This window comes from Pteropus alecto, unplaced genomic scaffold (assembly GCF_000325575.1).
Source record: "Pteropus alecto unplaced genomic scaffold, ASM32557v1 scaffold131, whole genome shotgun sequence".
NCBI classification, from domain to species: Eukaryota; Metazoa; Chordata; class Mammalia; order Chiroptera; family Pteropodidae; genus Pteropus; species Pteropus alecto.
In genome coordinates this window covers 21,246,244-21,259,473 of record NW_006434709.1, presented here as the reverse complement: position 1 = coordinate 21,259,473, position 13,230 = coordinate 21,246,244, and the positions used below count along the sequence as shown (strand labels likewise).

The 13,230-nt window shown below is 34.1% G+C and overlaps 1 protein-coding gene across 3 annotated transcripts in view; it reads left to right on the top strand.

The window, feature by feature from the left end:
- CAMKMT (calmodulin-lysine N-methyltransferase) overlaps positions 1 to 13,230 on the top strand; it is a 329,988-nt gene that overhangs the window by 71,029 nt on the left and 245,729 nt on the right. The window lies entirely within an intron of this gene.

Genomic DNA, 13,230 nt, shown 5'->3' with positions numbered 1-13,230 from the left:
TAGTCCCTTTCCTAAAGAGGCCTCAAGCAGGATCAGTGGGGATCAGTTGTCCTCCGGCGTGGTGGGGGACCTGGGCTGTCAAACCTGTAGCTGGAAACTTGTTTTTATTCAACTCTCTTGTGTCCATGTTTTACTTCAAGCCATTAGTAATGTTCCCTTTGAAAAATTCAGTGCTGTTTTGGTCACACTAACAAGGTAAAGAGATATTGTGTCTTTTACCAGACTTGGTCATGTATGCCTAGGGGGCAAGTGTGCTGCTGAGCAAGAAACCCCAGTGAGCTTCTAGTCCTTCCTTCCTGGAGGGCAGCCTTCTCAAAGCTTTTCTCTTAGCTTTCAGATGGCTGCAAGGACAAAATTGGTTTCACGGATCCTTATAAATGACGTTACAAAATACAAAAAAAAAAAAAAAAAGGTAAATATTATTATTTGTAATATCAAATTATAGAGACAGCATTTTGAGTCATTATTTAAGGTCATGTGGGTGGTGTTTTGTTCATATATGCCCACCCTTTTAAAAAAAAGTAGTATGCAGTGGATCAAACACATAGTCAGTCCTGCAATAGTGGGGGTATTGAAAGGTTTGATGTCTAAACTAAACTGTCACTAAACTAAACTGCCACAGTCTGATATACAGGCAGTTTTCAAATGGCATTTACTAAACACTTATTATGTGCTAAGTTTCTTTCGAAATGCTTTAGATTCATAATCTCATTTAGTCTTCAAAATAACTTTCAGAGGCAACTGAGGTTTAGAGAGGTTGAGTAACTTGTTCTCAAAACAAGTAGTAAGTTACAGAGAATTTGAACATAGACAATATGTTCAAACTCATCCTCTTAAATGAAAACATAAATTTTTTATGCTTTAAAAAATGTATTATCCTTCAGTATGACAGTCTTCATTTGAACAGAATAGAACTGAAAAGAAGACATTGTAGCTACGAATGGAGGCTGTAAAAACCCGAAACTCTGTCTGGGTAATTCTATGAGCAATCTTAGGAATAAACAAAACAAAATATAATAAAAGTTTCTGAGTTTAAATTAGCTTCTCAACTGATTAGAATTAATTATATGTGTTATAATGTGACTGCTTTTAGTTCATACATGATGCTTCTTGTTTGTTCATATGAAAACTAATGTTTTAGAAAATTTTAGTAAGGTTAAGATAGTGAAAGATAAATTAATTCAGCAAATATTTGTCGAGTGCACATTGCATGCTAGAATCTGTGTGTCAAATATGACATGGCACTCTTTGAGTAATTTATGGTCTAATGAGAGAGATAGGTAGAGAAAGACAAGAGTCAATTTTAGTATTTTGGGAGTATCCAATGAGTGTGGTTTGGACGAAACCAGAGAAGGCTTTTCAGAAGCAGCGACTCCACACTGGTACCCAAGGTATGGGAGAAGGTGTGCCCCTGTCAGAGGCAACAGCACAAGCCAAGGCACACAAGTGAAGAAGGAAGGCTTAATGAGTTGCCACAATTCACTACGTAGGGAGAGCCTTTAGGGGGAAGAAATGAGGTGAGGCTAGAGAAGCCAGAAGGCCCAGATTGTGAAAGGCCTTTTGTACCCAGTGCAAATAGAGTGAACTTGATCTGGAAAGCAGTGGGGAGCTAATGAAGGTGACACACACAAATCTTTACTTTAGAAACATTTTCCCTTTGGTCATAGCATGAAGATGGAATGGAGGAGAGCAAGCAAGGTGAACAATTAGGAGACTGGGGATGTGGCCGTGGAAAGAGGTAAATATAAGTTATATAGTCCCTTACTATTGGTACTGATCATAATTGTAGAACCTTTGTTCTCTTATATATTTTTATCTCATTCATTTTGAATATCTTGGCATTATTTTTTTCACAGAATTCTTCTTTTACTTGAAATAGGCAGAATTCTCATTCATCTTTTAACTACACTGCTCTGTTCTCAAAATGGCCTGTTTTACATTAGCCTCACAACTTCCACCAATTCGATTTCCACGTCGCGAGGTAAATGTTAGCATTATATTTTCTGATTACCTGGCTAGCACTTCAGGCATTCATCTACTAGATCATGTTATCCCCTTTGATATATTCCTTTGGTTCTACTTCCTTAGCTTTTCTTTCCCACACTTATTTGCCCCGTGGTTAATATCAGAACACTTTTCTCGTATCCTAATACATGTTTATATTGAAGACTCTTTTTCTTTAAAAAAATTTATTTTTTCAATTACAGTTGACATTTAATATATTAGTTTCAGGTATACAGCATAGTGGTTAGACATTTATACAATTTACAAGACAATCCCTCCATAAGTCTAGTACGCACCTGGCACCATACATTCAAGTCTATTTTTCAGTCTGAAGTTTCTGGATACTTTTGACTTGCTGGAAAATAAATAGTTATTCTTTCTCTACAATATGTGTTTTCAGGATTAGAAAGTTCTTGACCTTTAAATTATGACTAATAATTTGCCTAAATCAGTGTTGTTGGGTAATAAGGTCCAGGCTAAAGCAGAATAGTGACTTAGAGGTCTTACTCCTCAGCCCGTGTCATCAGGCTTGCAAATAGAGAAGTCTTGAGAACTAAGACCCTGTCTTTGCTTTTCCCTATAGCATATGTCATCTTGTATATTCAATAAATATAAGATGATTTGCTGTATAGAAAAGGCAAGTTGTATGGTTAACCATCTCTTGTTTTTTTTTTTTTTTTCCTTTTTCTTTTAAATCAACATGGAGTGAATAATATAATTAATACCTTTGTATACCTTTTAAGTGTGGTGAATTAATGTAGACATAATTCAGATTTGGGGACAGCCAAGTCTTCTGCCTTATAACTCTGTAGGTATATATTCTCCTTATATCAACTAGTTTTACTGTAGAAGGTAATTTGGAAGCTTTCAGCTACAAATCATTCTTGCCTTTTTATATCTATTTCATATTGAGCAACATTTTTCTGTACATTTTGACATGGTAGCTTTTATACTTGAAATGATATAAAGGCAAGGAAAATATCCTCTTTATCTGGACTTTTAAGGCTTAAGCTCTGTTTTTCTTTTCTTTTTCTTTCAGCACCTGCTGTGTGCAACTATACAGGATTGATGGGGAGCAAAAGAGTCAGCCCCATAGCACTTTAGAGGGGTGGCCTTCAAGTTGGCCTTTGAGAAGCAGGTAGCTCCCTTGCTGCTGAATGGATGTGCTGGTAGCAGCTTAGGAATAAAGGACATCAAGCAGAGTCTGGCTTGAGTATTCATCTTCACTTGAAGGACTTCAATTTAAGATAAGAAGGAACTGTGTAGATGAGGTGAATGAGGGAGAAGGTGTGTGCAACTCGGCTCTTCCAATTGCCTTATGAAAGCATCAGTGGCCCTAGCAGAGGGCAGATAAGAAGCCCAATAGCATTGGTCATAATTTACTATAGAGCTGTGTGTGTATGTAAATATATGTGTGTTATATATATACACACACACATATATGTGTGATATATATATATTTTATATATGGACCCTTGTGTCCATATATAAAATAAAATATATGTAACAAATGTATATGTATAGTTTATATTTGTTTATTTTTTGATTTGTCAGTTTATTTTTTTTTTGATTTGCCTAGTGCCAAAGTTTTCATGATTATGGCGCTCCTGAAGTCTATTCACAGAAACTTGAAACCTATGATTTCTAGTGTCATCTCTTGCCTGTAAGCCATATTGGAATTCTCAACATTTCCTGAACAGGCCGAACTTTTTAATGGCAACTTGTGTTTCAATGTGATGTTACTTCTGCCTCGAGGATTCTCCTCTCAATTCTCTGACAGACTTTTATTAGTCTTTCTAGGTACAATTGAAAATGCTGCCTTCTTATTAAAGCCTATCCAAATTCCTTCAGGCTGGTAGTTTCTTCTCTTGTGCTCCCCACAGTACTTAGTTTATTCTTTTATTATAGCACCTGGAAGGTATTTTAATTATCACTCTATGTATGTGTCATCCCTCTGTCTGGTGAGCTTCTAGAGCAGGGGTTATTTTTATATCCTTAACATCTAGCACAGACCTAGACTTATAATAGGTTCTCAGTAAATGTTTGAATGACTGGAAGAATAAATGAATGAATAAAATACACCACCTCATGTTTGAAATGCTCTTGAGTTCTTCAAATCGCCTTTTCTTTTGTGCAGCTTTTCTTTATCTTCTCCCCTGCCACATGTTCTTCTGTCTTACCTGGTAGATTTAGAGCTTAGGAAATACATGTTTGAAGATTTAAAACATAGTGCCTTGAACTCCTTAGAGGAAAAGTCTATGAATAAATAATTAGACTCATTTCACATCAAAATCTAAAGTGTAAAGAAACGTTCGCTATCATTTGGTGCTTTATTCACTTGTATGGTAATCTAATGGCATATCCATTGTTATCTCTGAACTATACTGAAATATTTTACCCTTGGGGCTTTTCATCTGACAAAAGGAGGCCTTTTGAAAATGAAAAAGCATAGTTCCTGTTCTTGGTATGCTAAGGGGCAATTTATTAGTTTTGTAACGCATGGGTTAATATTGCCATGTTTTATTTTGAACATTACTTGAAAAAATTGCTATTAATCTCACTGCAGCATGTATGTATATAACTCCTGTCATCTTTGGGGTATGTAAATCAGGAATGTTGCTGAAGAACTACTTAGCATTTTCTTGGGGGTGAAGTGCTTAGTTTTAGAATTTAATTGTAGGTTTTACATTTAAGCTGTTCAGTACTACTTTTATAAAGGTTCTATAAATTTCTTGCTTTGTAGTTTAACAGGTTTAGTCACCACAGTTGAAAGGCATCATCCTCATAATGAAGCCAGAAAAGAATAAAGGTTGATCATGCAGGGCTGGCTGGCTGTGACATTGAACAATAGAGCTTGACTTCTTCATGTCTGTTAAATTAGACTGTGGGGTGTGCTTATCTTGCTGCAATGATATTGAATTATAACAAGAAAATGTTATGTTGTGCAGCTCTGCGAAGGGGGTGTGCATCTATTCTCACTTCATGTGTATGGGAGAAGCTTTAAAATGCTGTTGAAACTGCCTCATGAGCTTAAAGTCTAATGGCACAGACTGGTCATAATACTGAAAATAAAGAAAGAAAAAAGTGCACAGGCTTTTAAGTATCCTGTAAAGTTTTATCCATTGCAGTCTTCCTTTAAAGGGCTGAAGGCAGCTGGAAAAATTCAATTTTGAAGAGGTTTTTGAAGGAGATAAATTATATCTCACCTGAGGGGAAAGTAAGAGGATATTATGTTACATAGGTGACAGATTTATTCTAAACTTTTCTACATTTGTGCTTGACACAGTTCAACTCATTTCTCTAAATATTAATAGAATACCTACTATGTTCCCAACACTGTGTTGGATACCATAGGAGGTTTTTAAAAAGTGTGTGATTCTGTCATGCCCTGATGAATTTAGTGTCTTTTTCGAGGAGACGAAAATTAAATCCATGAAATAACTTCTTAGAATCGTTGGATGTATGAATGACAGTATTATAAGCTGTCAAGATCATTTAAAATTTTGATTCTGTTATTATATGTATCATTCCCAGATGTGTCACATGAGCATAAATGATAGGCATCCCTTTTATGTCTCAAGTTACTGCTAAAAATATTGAAAAGTCAAGGCCAAGGTTAGAGTTAAGAAAGAGCCTCTGTCACTTCCCACACTTGTTCTTAGCACGTTCGTTGCTTACTCTTAAACTCTGTATTATTTTCTAAACATGTGTAAACCACCTAGTTAATAATTGGTTACGGAATTTTATCATGGATATTAAGCTACTGTTAAAGTTTTATATGTATAAATATGCTATATATATAAACATATATATCTTCATTTCTCTTCTCCAAAAAATCAAGGCAGTGTTTTCATATTCCTGTTTCCTTCTTTTCTCCCATTTGTCATGATTCCTCACTGTGATTACTGACAGGGGATTACAGATACAAGTTTTAAGCTTAGTTACCATGGTGGAATACAGATTGCCCTGCTTGTAAATTCAAATCCTCTTAAAGCAGCTGCTAGATTTTCTAGTATTTTCTTACTTCTTATAGCCTGCATTTTCTTCTTTATGTTGTTTATCTTTCTATTCTATTCTGAAGACCATGTTTCTTCATGGAGAAGACTGAATTGAAGTAGAAGGTGAGTAGCTGCACAGCTGATATCCGTTTCCTCTTCCTTCTTCCTTAAGAATCAGAACTCAGGTTTCGTGTCAAGCAAAAATACTCTGGACTCCCTTGCAGCTGTGGGTGGCCTCGTGATTCATTCTGGCCAATGAGATGTAACGGGAGGTTGCTGGGTGGAATGTGTTAGTTAGCTGATACTGCATAACGAATTACCCCAAAACTCAAGTGGCTTAAAACAACAATAAACATTTATTATTTCACACAATTTTGAAGATCAGTAATTCAAACGAGCTGAATGATGTGATTTTGGCTCAGTGATTCTCCTGAGATTGTAGTCAAGATGTCAGGTGGGCCTGCAGTCATCTCTGAAAGTTAGACTTAAAGGCTCTTTTAACCACTATGTTTTATTACCTCTCCTCTAATAATGATGATGATAATGATGATGAAGATGATGAAGGTAAAGATGATGATGATGATAATAATAATAATAGTAATATCTGTCCCAAGAAGATAAAGCTAATATTATACAGCACAGTTATAGGCCAAATGCTACTATGAACTTAAAGATGTTGATTAGAATTAAGTCCATGTTAATAGTCCCATTCACTGATTTCTTTACTTTTTGAAGTGTTAGGATACTTTGAATTCTCTCTAACTGCTATAACTTGCTTTCATTTGTAGAACTTCTGTAATCTGTCTCAGAAAGACATCCTTGACCTCCATCTGGCCAAATAGCTATCACATACTCTCAAACTTTGACCTAAAACAAACAAAAGATAGTACAGGGCAATACAAAATTAAGTGTTAAATTTATTGTCATCAAGTGTAAAACCTTCCAAAGAAAGGCCACATGTCAGGAATGAGAGAAATCAATAATGGCTAGAAGCACACATCATGTGTGAAGAGGAGACTGATTTAAACATGACTAACCCCCAAAGCAAGAGATACCTGGATGATGATAGAGATTAAAAAAAAAATTGATAACAGAGTATCTATTATTATATGTAGCTTTTAGATAAGAATTCATGTTGCTGAACTATGTATAGATTTCTTTTAAGCAATATTTCTCCCTTATATATAATTAACTAAATATGTAAAAATATCAAGAAGCTGCTAAGCATGGCGTGTAACCAGTATTAGGATTGAGGCTGGTGTTGGCCATCGGCAAGGGGGGCATGATGAGGCACCTGAGGCCTTAGCTGACATTGAGTAGCTTGTTTCTCAGCACATAACTTTTTTGTATGGTGATAGAAAAAACCTGAAACAGCTTATTGGGTGTCTTAATCTCATAGGTGGTCAAGTTTATCAGAAGAGAGAGGATCTGGCACTATTATTTGTCAATAAGTTGGTCTTCACGTTTGGTTTGGGAATATTTGGGGAAAGTAAAATTTCTTTGTTGAAAGGTTGCTGTTTTCAGTCAACAAATATTTATTGAATAATGTATCTGGTTCGATGGTGTTGATCAGTCATTCTCAGAGTCTCCTGGATTTGTTCTTTCCTTTATATTCTCATTCACTTCAACAACCTAAGTTCAGACCCAGTGGCATCCTTCCGCCTTTGTCTTCCACCACTTGTATTCCACGTAGTGCTGCTATGGGCTTATGGTATCAAATCCACACATCTTGGTTCATATCAAGGCCTTTCATCAATCGGTTTTTGCCCTAAAGTTCATCTTCTGTCGTTTCTCATTATAACTACAAGGAATTATGGCCACACTTGTGTCCTTACCTTCATTGTCATACATATTGGTGATTACCACATCTGGGTTTTGCTTATGCCTTTCCACTTTAGCATTTATAAAAGCATTCTATACTTGATTACCCAGGTGTTCTTTCTTTAATGTAACTCATATTCCTGACAAATGAACAAAATTTTGGTATATTGAACCATTTAAGGCAAGAGTAAATAATGTTAATTTATCTTTGTTTAAAGTTCTATTTTAATTTAGTGGCTATATGACTTTTCTAAATATTACTTTGTTGTAGAAACATGAGACCTCAGAATTGGAAGAACTTTAGAGCTCAGAGTATACACTCCATCCTCAATTTTCGGATGAAGAAACTGAGATTTACAGTGGTTAAGAGATTTGGCTTAGGGTATTTGACCAAGAAGTAGAGTTTGGATTAAAGCCCACATTTGATAATTCATCATTGAGTGTACTTTCCACTAGAGTAATTAATTTTCCTCTTATTCTCCTTTTGTTCTATGTATCTCTTTTATAATATCTCTAAAGGTAAGAGCTATATTTTCTAGCTACCACCCCATCCCCCTCTCCTCCTATACCCATAACAGTAGTACCATATAGTAGTTTTGGGTAAATAAACTTGGGAGAGATTTAATTACCATGTAGTTGTATGTGAATATATCAGTTTTAATGGGATAGATTATGCTGCAATAACAAACAGCCCACCCTAACCTCAGTGACTTAGAACACCAAAGTTTCTTTTGTGTTGCATGTTTATCTTAGGTTTATTGTGCCTCTGTTCCATGTTGTCCTCAATCTGGGACCCAGGATGATGAAGCAGCTTCCAGAACAATTCTAAGAGATGGAAATGAGACATTGAACTATGCACTGGCTCTCAAGTGCTTTTGTTTTTGCATCTTATTGGCCAGAGCACTTTACAAGGCCAAGCGTATTGTCAACATGGTAGAAAAGTATAATCCTTCTCTAGGTAGGGCCAGCAAAATATTTTTGAAAAATAATACCAAAAAAGAAGAATCTACTGTAAACTTAGATACAGAGTGTTGAGTACCATCATTTTCAGGTTGTGGCACACTATCATCATTGGTTCCTGAATGGCCCCTTTCTTTTCTTATTCACTTGTTTCTTTGTTTGAATGTATTCTTATATAATGCATACTATTATTTGGGGTATGTATCTTATATTTATATAAAGGGTATTATGCTAGAGATTGCATTGTTTCTTAATTTTTTTCATTCAGCATTATAAGATTTATCCACATTGCTGAGCATTCATCCAGTCTATTGCATCTAGTGAATATTTAGTATTTCATGATAAGCATCCACCACACTTTTTACCTGTCCACTCCCACAGATTGCGTTCCATTCTCTACTACAGTAAATGATACTGTGTGGGAATTTCTTTGGGCTACATATCCAGGAGTGGGAGTGCTGGGACATACATATATTTAAGTATTGCTCTATCAATATTTTCACTAGCTTTTTAGAATTGTTAATTCTTGGTGTTATTAGAGTTTAGCAATTTTATGTATTATATCTTATAAATTAATATTACTAATTCTGTAAATCTATCAAGTCCACACTAAGAACACACATGTAACTAAAGTGATATGTAATTTATATCTGTAAGTTTTTTTTACTGATGATGCTCTACAAGCATGTGTTGTCAACTCTTGTTCTCAGGTATTATTTTATATTACCATAAAACTAAATAGGTAAATAGATAAACAAAAGTGGAATATTTATTCAATGCAATATTTTTCAGCAATAAAAGGAATGAATTACTGATGTGCCCTACAATCTGGAAGAACCTCAAAAACGTTATATTAAGTATAAGAAGCCAGTCACAAAAGCCCACATTTTTTCATACCATCTATATAAACTGTCCTGAAAAGGGAAATCTATAGAGACAGAAAGTAGATTAGTAGTTACTTCTGGCAGGGGACAAGGAAGTGAAGACTAAATGATACAGAGTTTCTTTGGGGATGATGGAAATGTTCTACAATTGATTGTGGCTATGGTTGCACAACACTATAAATAGATGAAAAACTGTTGAGTTGTATACTTTAAATGGGTGAACTTTTATGGCATGTAAATTGTACTTTAATAAGGCTGTTAAAAAAAAAAAACACACCTCAATTGGATCATTTTCCAAGAAGCAGGTTGGAAATGAGTCAGGGCTGACCCTTAGTTTCCTTCTTCCTTTGTGGAAAGGGTAGGGGAACGTACTCTCCTTCTGTGGGGACACGAAGGGGAAGAATCAGGACAGTTTTGTCCTTGAGCTCTATCCTCAAGTTATTTGAAACCCATGCACATTATTTCACTTAACAGTCTCTGTGCTGATATAATTCCTAGCCCTGATCTTTTGTCGAACTATTTGCAGTTATGTTCAAGACCTTTCTACTTGTATGACTCAACAATGGTTCCCTTCTCAATATCCAATTTCTGCTGTACACTCAGTTTTCATTTCTCAATGCTTAGAAAACTTGGATATCTTTTTTCTTTTCTTCTTTATTTCCAGATCCAACCTTTTTCACGTTGTATCATAACATATCTTGAAATTATTTTTCAAATATGCCTCTTTTAATTCATTAGGCTTTACCTTGGCCAAAAATGAGAACGTTTTCAAAATTTTCAAAATTTTAGAAAAGATACAATTGACCTATTTGTGTTAATTATGGTTGTTTAAAAATTACAAGGAAATTTTTTCTTTCAACGGTATTAACAAATATCTGACATACACTTTTGTGAATAAAACTGGAAAATTTAGTTCTGATTTTTTTGTTTTATGTCATTTCATAGTCACTGTAACACTTGTTTGTCAAATAAGTTAAATGATGGTAATTTTTAAGTAAAGCGTTGAAGTTCATGATAACTAAGGGGTGCTCAAGTGACTTGAATGCTTCAGCTTGAGATGGGTCAGCTTTTGGGGTTAAGTTGTGAAGAGAAAGCCATCACATACACTTCATCAACACTGTGGAATGAGAGACCAGTGCATTTACTGAGCAGTGGATTTCCAGTGAGCATATAAACTAATTGGTGGATGAACATGCCCCAGGAGCAATGATTTTAAGGTCATAGCAGGCTCAGTGAATAATGCTGACTTACACTGCGTCTCACTGGTAGCTGATCTTACCAATGAGCAGTTTAGAGGCATTCAAGCCTGAGTTCTCTTCCATGTGCCTTGAATGGCATGTCAGCGGTCACTGTTTTTGACATCCTTTATATTTGTCCAGTCAGCTCTAAATCTTTAGGTTGGGCTTCAGAGTACTCAGGAAAGAAAAGAGAAGCAATTATTTTCAGTCATTGAGTTTTGAAGATCTTAGCATTAATTATGCCAAACATTGTTGGTTCATCAACAAATAAAAACGTTAAAAGGCGGTATAAAGCATTCCAAACTTGTTTAAAGCATAGTTTATGGTGATTAAGAATATCTTGTATACACTAACATATTTTTAGATAGTTTCACGCCTGCGTGTTCATGTATAGTTTCAAAGCCAAATATTCAAATGAAAGTTATTTTTAACTTTGGAGAATATTGAAAAGTTTATTCACTTTTAATTAGCATATACTTTTTTATCATATGAAAAAAGAATAAAAAGCACAATTCACTATTTCTATGTGGAACCCAGAATAATTTGAGGTATGAAAAATATTTGAATAAAACAAAATCACAATGTTCTAACTTTAGTAATACTTGTTAAAAGTTATTTAAATAATAGTGGGCTTTGATTTAGGGATTTTTTTCCTACTTAAGTCTTTAATTTATAAAAGATTATTTGAGCATTAAAAATGTGCTTTTTCTATTGTTTTTCAATCCCCATGCTCTCTGACCTGTTGAAGTTTTGCAGGAAGTGCCCAATCAAAGGATTTGAGGAAGCAGTACAGAATATTCTTTGCAAGTGTTCATCTGAGAAAATGAAAGAGGCTAAGCTGGTATTCTTGTTTGTTATTCAAATTTTAAAACTTATTTCCCATATAAATAAAGTAAGCAGAAGTGATGTAAACTCCCTAAATCTTCCAGATACTTATGTGTTAATGAAAAAGTACTTTTATTGTATCAAAAGAAACACATTTAGTTCCTAGAGAGAGTACCATGGGTGGTAATTCTCTTTTGAAGTGGAGATTTGAAGTAGAATAGTTGTTTTTCATAATGTACGTGTATTATACTAGACACATTGTTGAATTAGAATAATTTGTTTCTTTTTTACTTTTTTCCAGTTTTATTGAGAAATAATTGACAAGTTTAAGGTGTACAGCATGATGGTTAGATTTACATATTTTGTGAAAGATTACCACAATAGGTTTAGTTAACATTTATCATCTCATAATAATACAATATAGTTTTAGTTTTTGATACATTACTGCTTAGAAAAATTATTACCCTAATTTTCATTTCATAACTCAAAAACAAACTAGAAAGATTTTTGTTTCTTGAAAGTTCATATTTTTTTCCATGTAGATGATAAAATATGTTCCACCATTACTTTCATACCTTGCCTTTCATATTAAGATGTAATAGTTACTATGTAATATAGAATTAGGTTCAGTTGTTTCTATTAAGACAAAGCAATGTCATAGTTTTTAAAAATGGAGAAAATCATATATGAGAATCTGGCTACAATCGAAAGCAGTAACTATTATCTTTATAGGTTTATTATTCAGTAAAGCATTATACTCTTTTTGCTATTCTTTAACTTTTCTTATGAAATATATTTATCTTTTATTAAAAATTTCTATTTTAATTGAATTGATTTGTAATAATACAAGCATGGTAAAATGTTAATAATAGCATTTAGGTGGTGGCTATATGGGGCTTCTCTAAAATTCTTTCACATTTTCTATATATTTGAAATTTTTCACAATAAAATTTTGGGGAAAATCTTTCTATTTTGAATAAAGGTCATAGCTAAATAGCCAAAATAATTTATTCTGTTTTTTAAAAAATATAATAAATATTTTAATTTTCTTGTACTTATTTATGCATAGCAATGCAGATGCAATATAATTTATGTATTAGTAATATTACATATTTAACCAGTTAGCAAAACAAAGAACTGATTATTAATTATAATGCTCTTCACTGTACCCCATTCATATTTTGGTTGGTTGTTAAAAAGCTAATTTGAGAGTTTTTAACCAAATCAAGACAATTACATCAAAAGTAGAATTTTAGGTGGAATCATTTTTTATGTTTTTGGAGGAGCCAGGATGAAATGAAGTGCTTGGAGAGTTTTAGGAATAAGATGTGGATGTGTATGAGAACCTGAGTTAATTTGCAGTGTACCTTGGGGTGTGAAGAACACCCCTAAACTATTCATAGTAAGCTTCTAACCAAGCATAGTGCTGATTAACTCGGACTTTAGAGATGATATATTGTCCTTAAAGTAAATAAATACAATAGCTCTATCTTTTGAGTG